This window comes from Haliotis cracherodii, unplaced genomic scaffold, assembly GCF_022045235.1.
Source record: "Haliotis cracherodii isolate W230 unplaced genomic scaffold, xgHalCrac1.p SCAF_8, whole genome shotgun sequence".
In the NCBI taxonomy this organism is placed as follows: Eukaryota; Metazoa; Mollusca; class Gastropoda; order Lepetellida; family Haliotidae; genus Haliotis; species Haliotis cracherodii.
In genome coordinates, this window is record NW_027266341.1 from 14,640,212 (window position 1) to 14,649,748 (window position 9,537).

The window sequence follows — 9,537 nt, forward strand, 5'->3', positions numbered from 1 at the left end:
ACAAATAAATAAACAAACATCATATAAACATACGTCTATATTCTGTACATGAACATGTACATGAACTTAATAATCAATGATATGTTATCTCAACCCTAAAGTAAACAAACGATTAATCATGGGCGGTAACTCGATCCCGACTTTACTTATACGATACAATATAAACCTGGTCCGTGGTTGTAAAATACAAAGAACATTACAAATACAATTACCATTTTCTTGAAACTACTATATTTATTTATTAACTGATCATATATTTGGCATGATACAATATTTACAAAATATATTACGAGACACGACAAACATGTAAATTATCCAGACCCTGTGGGTGACACTGGGGTGTTTGTCGTCTCCAGGCAGCCGCTATTCGTAGGACCCAAGCAGCTATCAGCACACTCCTAATAACAGCACACTATCATACATTGATTGCCAATGCATACATATACAGTGTTTTCACAGATATTAAATTTAACGCATTCACTCAAACATTCACACAGATATATAGAAGAATGATGAGAATCACGTATAGTGTTTACCTAGCCTTATTTAATTATGAACTTAACAATATGGTGACACAATCACCATACCAGAGATAAGCATGGTGATGATACTGAAATGCCATTCCACATAACTTAAGAAACATAAGTTATATTATTATACAAATACATACATAGATATTAGCTGACAATTTCATAGATTACTAATCTTAACAATCGAATTATTTATCCAAAGATGTGTCCAAGTCCAAAATGTTGACTGACTTCTAAAGCGGTGTTGTGTCTAGTGCAAGATGGATTATATTACAGACTTTAATGACCTCAAACAGATAAAAAACCCATATATATACCACAAAACTGTATGTCAACACTTATGCCTGCCACATTTGTCACGGATGCCACAGGCTGAACAGGATACGCTCCCCTTTTCGCGAAACCCTGGTATCCCCACTATTTGATAATGATTTAATGTATTAATGTCGTCCACTAGTTTAACAAATACACAATCAAAAACCTATCGATGTACATGCTAGTATATAAAGCAACGCGTATTAGAAACAAACTGGCACCCTGAGTCTCCGACTACCTGTATTACCATTGTATCATGGGCCTATGGCCTACAATACTGAATGAATAAAGTTGACTGATCGATTGACGTTGATTCATAACCACATGCTCATGATACAGTCGGAATGGGAATCAGGGTAACACCATGTGCGTACGAGGTAAGAATTACACGTTCATGTGACTTTACTTTTGATTTTTTTTCAGCCAAGTTGACTCAATAGATCGCATTTAAAACTTGAAGCCTGTTTCAACTACGCTGTCTCTGTGCACGAAATTAAACAAGAAAATCATTCAAACACATTTTAAAATATTGATATTGTTTTTGCTTTGGGCAATTTTTAATTATGGGTACCACATATCTGAAAAAAATGTAAGTCCAAGTTTCCTGAAATGTGGTCGGGATGGTGAACTGTGAATACGGTATAGACAGGCGAATTTACATTTTTATTATGAATTAGATACAAGTTTTATTTTGAAACAAAACTATTTCTACAATAACCCCTCCCATGTTGGAAATGCATTTGTGCCGAAGAACGCAGATTGATTGATTTTCAAATATATTATGTCTAAGATACCCATCAGCTGTTGTGTGTTAGGCGAATTTTTTAATTTTCAAAACTTTTAAATCAAACTACATTTTAAAATATAAAATCATGTTGAAGTATTCTTTGAGTGCTGATTAGCAGCAGTACAGTTCACTTTTGGGATATAATATCGATAACTTAACATATTTTCAATTGAAATTCAAACAAAAGATAAAATCAACCGAGAGGAATAGTCTCAGTTTATTATACGAGACATTTACCAGAAGTAAATATGGATACATCAGTCGGCTAACTTGTATGAATATTGTCCCAGATATGTCTCGTAATGTTGAAACAGGGAGACGGCCCAACGTGTAGTAATTCTGTGTGAAGGATTACGTCCCTTGGCCGTGCTAGGATCCACTGATAGTGAGAATGAATCAGCAGTATACCCATCCTTTAGGTTTAATAAAAGTGGTAAACGTAATTGAGCTGGATCATTTTGGCATTTCTCCCCCCCCCCCCCCCACACACACACACACACACTCACTACTTCAAAATAAATGTAGTTCTGTTTTTACCCCCGTGTCGGTGTAGGGCAGACAATCCCTGTACTAAGGTCGAAAAATCTAAAACTATTACAAAAAGCACCGTGAGAACTAGAAAAGTGATTCCAATGAAACCAATATTTGCCGCGCTTTGCCGCCCATCGGTCCTACATGTGTAACGTCCAATACGATTGGTCAGATTCTTCTTTTCAATGGTTAGATAACGCTTAATTCGCTGTACGATTTCCTTTAACTCGGATTTCGTCATTTCACGAATAGACGAACACGCGCAGTCACATTTGCCAGAGACGAACGTACTGGCGGGAGATATTTGACCCGTATACGACGACAGGAATGAAGGCGTTGACGTCATTGATAGTTGTTGTAATGTCCCCATGGCATAGGAGCTTGTTTCGTTTGACGGAAACTGGGCTGTAGGTGTTTGAGACGAAGATTGGGTTGGTGATATGCTGCTTCTACTTGCTTCTAGAATGGAAGGTTTAGGTCCATCGCTAGATGGCGAGCCTATCCCACTTCCGGTCACGTGGCTTGGCACACTTGGGGAACTGTACGTTATAACACTGAATGGTACTACAGAAGGCATCTCAAGTGTTGTTGTAGACAGGAACGGAGACTCTGAAGTAAAATGGGAGATATGTTGTTCACCTTTTCTTGGCACGTTGTAACGTCTTATAATTGTTGTTTTTTAAAACATCATAAATTTGTTTGTTTGTTGTTTAACGCCGCACTCTGCAATATTCCAGCTATATGACGGCGGTCTGTGAATAATCGAGTCTGAACCAGACAATCCAGTGGTTGATATCTTGAGCATCGATCCACGCAATTTGGATATGATGACATGCATCAACCAAGTCAGCGAGCCTGACCATCCAAACCCGTTAGTCGCCTCTTACGACAAACATAGTCACCTTTTACGACAAGCATGGGTTCCTGAAGACCTACTCTACCCCGGATCTTCACGGGCCACATCATAAATAAATGCGTCGTGAGTAAATATTTAATCCATGTTATGGTGGCCTGTTAATGTGGGCCAGGCTGGTCGGGTACGACGACATACGATCAGTCAAGTGGCATATAAACACCCGATCCTCGTTTGTAGGCTCTTACGAAAAGTGTGAGGTCCTATTCTGCTAAGAAATCCCCGCGGGGTCAAATCATAATATAGACACTTTAATTTTGAATGTGTGTTTTTCTCTCGACTTTTAAAATTATAACCCATATTGAATTGGCAAAATCCATTCGATATACCTTTAGATAACAATACTACACTGCCAGATTAATGTAGAGTATTATTGACGCGAATTATTTTTCGGTCGGTCCTTGCTTTAGTCTTGAGAAAGAATCTGAAAATTATTTGAAAATCGTAATCGGTAGGAATTATGTTTCGGTCAGTCTTTGCCGTCGTTTTCAGACAAAAAACTTATGAACAAAACGATTTGATAATCTTCATTGAAAATATAATGCTCGGTCCCTACTTTCATTTCTTAATTGATATTAGCACCACCGCCCACGTGAAGAAGTTGGTTAGAATTGGTCTTCAGCAAAACATACTTGTCGTAAGAGGCGACTCGGCTGGGTCGATGCATGTCATCCTATCCCAATTGCGTGGATAGGTGCTCATGATGTCAATCACTAGATTGTCTGGTCCAGACTCCATTATTTACAGATTAACAAGACCGAGAACAAACAAAAATATGACATTAGCACCACCATCAGAACTTGATCTTAAAGATGATTCTTAGTGTTTACCGCTTTCGACTGAATGCCTCACCTGTCGTGTTGTGAGTGCACAGGAAGTCCTCCCTCGGGACGAGTGGGGTCAGGACGAGCTGACACAGAATCCTGCGGGAAATGTCGCACTGCCTGGCGGCCCACATGTGGTCATCTGACCGCTGCAGCACCACACACGTATTCACGAACGACGACTCGGGGTCAAACCCCGACCCCCAATTGGTGTAGTTGACCGCCTCGCCATCCTGCCAGGTTAACACGCCGTCAGCATCCACGTCATTAGCTCCGATAAAAAAGGACCTTGCTGCAATGAAACGAATCTTATATGCATAAAAAACATCAGTGAATGAATCCGAGTCAATGCGAAACACAATCATTGCTTTCAATATTCCGTACATTTTTCATGCATAAAATACGTTAATGATTTCAACTTTCAATACAGCAAACTACGGTTATAACGAACACGCTTATAACGAACTGACAGATATAACGAACTTACATTTTTGGTCCCGACTATTTGCTGTAGTTATGCTATACATATGCTTATAACGAACTACTGCTATAACGAACTTAAATTAGTAGTCCCTTTGAGTTCGTTATAACCGTAGTTTACTGTATATATATTTTGAAAGTTATGATATATATTTATATCGTGCAAATTGCCAGGTTAGATCTGTCCATAGATGTTTTTGCATGAATCTGGGGGTCAAAGAGAGTTCAGTGAGAGTTGTTGACGGATTTGAACAAATAGGCTTTTAACAGTCGCTTAAACTGGTTGATATCTTTGGCACTTGATGTTGACTGGAATGTTGCTCCAAATTATACACAACACCCCCCACCCCCCACCCTCCACCCGCACCCCCCATCGCTGCTAGACTAACATTTAGTCTTTGAAATCTTATATTACACAATATCCTTCTTCACTCTAAAAATATATATAAAAATCCCTATGTTGGAATAGAGCTAGCTTGACCTGGCTAGACTTGCTTTTGGATACGTTTCTAGATTTTTTTTTCATAAAATAAATATATTCCACGGTCATGGTGCAGGACTACATCGCTGCCAACAGTCAAAGCTCCCCACTGTGATAGGTGGCTTCAACGATGCTTGGAGTTGAATTCGCAGCCGACTGACTGTTATGTTTACAAACAAGTGATGACTGCCGTGACGCCGAATACTCTTACCGCTGCTAAATTATTTTCTCTGTTTGTCAATTTGCGTTTCGGTTTCATTACAACTATCATGTAATTAATATAGTAAGAATATAAGGGGGAAGTTGGTTGATTGTCCATTCGTCTGCAATCTCGAACCAATCGGACAAAACACACAAAAAGGTAAAGTCATCTTGGATATATGGTCAGTTGTAAACCTTTTCAAGATTCACTATGATGGCATTCCCAAAGACATAAACAAAAGTATAATCGTTACTACATTTAGGGTTAGAGGGCAAATTTCAAGATTTTTGCAATGGCCGCGCCCACCATGGTGGCAGCCATGTTGCCGGGAGTGTAAGGAAGGTGTGACGCACTGGGAAGGAGCTTGTGAAACCCGTCAGGTACCATTACCGAATTTTTATTTTTATGGAATAAATGGGCCGCAGGTAGTCCCATTTTTGCGCATAAATTACTTACGCACTGTTGCATACAGCTCTCTTATGAGGGTGTTCTTTTCGGGGGTGTCGAGGTGGGGAAGTTGAAGTCCAAGCTCATCACAGAAGTCAAGTGCATTTGACCAGGTCAGCGAACCCACATCAGGGTAGATAATGCACGTGCGCGTCTCGGGTATGAAAGTCATATGCATTGGACACTCGTTGGCGCCTGAAACATAGAACATTGATTCTTTATTGCATAGACGATGGTCCAAAGTACTAGTATTACGTATAAATACACGTATGCAATATACATGACTGAAGTCTTTCATTATATTTTTTACTGCTACTACCATAACTACCGAATTAACAGTGGGGAGGACAGTCATCCAAGGCGCCGCAATTCGCTGTTCAGAGTACGGTCTCTTGGCTCGTGGGTTCGAATACCGGTTCGCCCCGATTATGTTAGACTGACATTTAGTCCCAGAAAGAAAATTGTACATCTACAATTTGAATAAAAAGAATAAATTTCAAATCGAGCCCAGAAAAATCCTGAAAAGTCCAGAGAGAGATAGAGATGGGGAGGGGGAGTGAACTGGACACGACCATAGGTTTCAGCACGCTGGGTTCCAAGGCTTCTCACTCCTGATCAGAATCGCTCTGTCGTGTGAATGTACATCATTTTGAAGCAGCTGTCTTTGTTCACCACGATCGGCCATGGAATAAACAACAGATTCTGGGATTCAAAAGGAATCCTGCTGTTGGACTACATTCCGAAAGATCAGACCATCATTTGCAATAAATGCTAATCTGCTCAGGCAACTGCGTGAAAATTTCACTGCTAAACGTCGTTGAAAACTTACGATTTAAAGAAGGTGTTGTGGAAAACTCACAAAACGTATGTTGTTCCACCGGGAAAATGCACAGGACAATGGCGTGGGACACTTTACGATTGAACATGCTCCCTATTCACCAGATTTGGCACCGTCAGATTTCCACCTTTTCCCAATGTTGAAGAAAGAGACCTGTCTGGCAAGCATTATGCAAATGACGATGACGTCATTTCTGCTTTAAAGGACCACCAGGAGGAAGTCTTCAGTGGGATGCAGGCATTCCAGCATCATAGTTAGACTCCGTACATTTCAGACAGCTGCCTCAGTAGCTTTGCAACGTTGAAAGCCAAAGGATCCTACCATAACAACCTTTATGGCTCACATTCGTGCTGAGAAGACATTCGCTGGATGTAAGGGTCAGACTGTTTGATATTCGAAGGGGAATGTGTTTTTGAAAATAAAACAGGTTGGTCCCACCTTTCATAGCCAAAAATATGTGTTTTGAAGCACTGTATGAAAATACATTTTCCCTTAAACAAAAAACAAACACTTCAAAAACACTCGGATGTCATTGTTCTAAAACTATCCGGCTTCATTTCTGTACTACTTTGATTCGGAAAGCCCACATGCAAGACACGTACACCCTCGACTTTACACCGTGTCGGGTGTAGATGCCATTGCACTCAGAAAGGGTGTATAAAATAGCCACAATAATATCACAGAGCTGACTTCAGTTTTTTTCGCATTGGAACTGTCCATTAATGTTTCTTTCATTTAGAGATAGGGGCGGTCGGGTAGCCTAGTGGTTAAAGCGTTCGCTCGTCACGCCGAAGACCCGGGTTCGATTCCCGACGTGGGTACAATGTGTGAAGCCCATTTCTGGTGTCCCCCGCCGTGATATTGCTGGAATATTGCTAAAAGCGGCGTAAAACCATACTCACTCACTCACTCATTTAGAGATACAGAAATCAGATATGTTCGCCCGAGAAATTAGAGGCCTCGTCGCAAATTGGTTCACTAGAAAATTAACTTGATATTCATGCAGGTAAGAAAGGTACTGGAGTAAAAGCAGTAATCTGATTTTAACGAGATTGTTTCCATAAATACTGTAGGACCAAGTTATTGTATATAAATATATACTTTCCGATATGATTTAAAATAGAAATGTATCATTATCGAAAATCTCTTCTTACCGAACTGCATTCCAAGTGGCATGGCAACTCCAGCGTTGTCTGCTCCGTACACAACAGCACCAACTGGGAACGATACAACTGCGTTGTGGTCAACCTCACTGAGATGCGTCGTCACAGTCATGTACTTACAACAAGTCATCGTTGACGCCATAGCTTGTAGAGCTGGTGGTAACTCGGAATAATGACGCTCGTGAAAGGTTAAGGTCAAGTACAAATCCAACTGCGTAGTCATCAAACTACCAAAGTCAAACCTGAATATGCTGACGTAACGTTCAATGGGTTGTGCATGGACCATGAACGTCTGTCCATTTAGTGTACTTCCCGTCGGATATGCCAGAACAAGAACGGGTTTATTGGCTTGAAGACACGATTGAGCCATGGTGTGTGTATCAAATGTGACTACACCCCCCTCTGTCATCGGTGTGTCACTGCCTGGCTTAACGCTAACAGTTGTATTATTTTCAGAGGCCACGATTTTATAAGTTATACCACTTGGCCAGTTCGCAAAGTTATGCAGCACGAAATCCCTTCCATAATACTTAACAGGAAGAAGCATATCTCCTTGTGACAAAAGCGTGTTCGTGAAAACAGCAATAGACTTGTTAGCTTTGATAACACTTCCGCTTATGTCATATTGGCAATTGGCCCCAAAGACGTCATTTTTGTTCAAGGTTAACGTCATGGGGTGATTTGCACACATGGACGTGTTGCAATCCTTCAGATTAAATATAATTGCGTTGTCATCTTCCGTAGACACGACCGCCCACTTAATGGGTGCATCAGAAGTAGAATCGGGACCAACCAGAAAATACTTCGTGGCAAGTTTGTCAGTTGGTATCGCCATGTATCCTCCGACAGAGTTATCGCCGCTGTTGAATACATAGACTGTGATGGGAGCGCTGGAGATAATCACCGTGGCTTTGTTCTCTTGCACGTTGTTGAAACTGCTGTAGCACACGGTGTCGTTAAGGGTGAAGGTCACAGAACCGGTGACGCCAAGGTCGTAGTAGTCGACGTTTGATTGATAGGTAACGGTAACAGCAGTGTTGTAGTGCCCATTTATCAATATTAGGATGTTTCTGTTCTCAACCTCGAAGAACGTAAGGACATATCGCTCTCCACGCTGATCAAACAAGAAACAATCTGAAATGCGATTAAAACGAAAAGATCCATAAAATGATTTCAAGCGGCTCAGTGACAAAGATCATCTTGATGTTTCATGAAGCTAGGTGAGTGAGTGAGTTTGGTTTAACGCCGCTTTTAACAGTATTCCAGTCATATCACGGCGTGTCAGGAAAGCCCGAAGTGATGCGAGTCTCAGACGTTTACCACTTCGGTGAAACCACGGGCACGGGTATGGTGCTGACAAACAATCATAGCTTTCTGGCATGCCTAAGGGACGCAACTCTGCACAGCGATTCGCGGCGCCTTAGACGACTGGGCCATCCGTGCCCCCCATGAAGCTAGGGAATAAGCCGACTAAACTGCAGGGCAAAAAGAAAGTATACACCCATGTTTGATGGTAGCTTAAATGAAACAAACAAGAAACGGTTGTTCAAAGTAATGTATTTGATACGGGGACAATAGTTGTGTTTTGAGACTTACATTTGCAGCCTTTCGGCGATGCTGTCAGCATGGTAATGTTTTGTTAACGTCTGAAATGTTCTGGTTAAATCCAATTGTTTTTCTTTTGCCCGGCAGTTTATGATTTCCAATACGAATTTAATATTAATGGCGTCGAGAGTCACCTTTGATGGCAGATATACATGATACATGTAAACAATTTCTTACAACTACTTCCAAAATCATTTCGAACTAATATATGGGGCGGTCGGGTAGCCTAGTGGTTAAAGCGTTCGCTCGTCACGCCGAAGACCCGGGTTCGATTCCCGACATGGGTACAATGTGTGAAGCCCATTTCTGGTGTCCCCCGCCGTGATATTGCTGGAATATTGCTAAAAGCGGCGTAAAACCATACTCACTCACTCACTAATATATATTACGAACTGGTCTGCACACTTCAAAACCATATAAA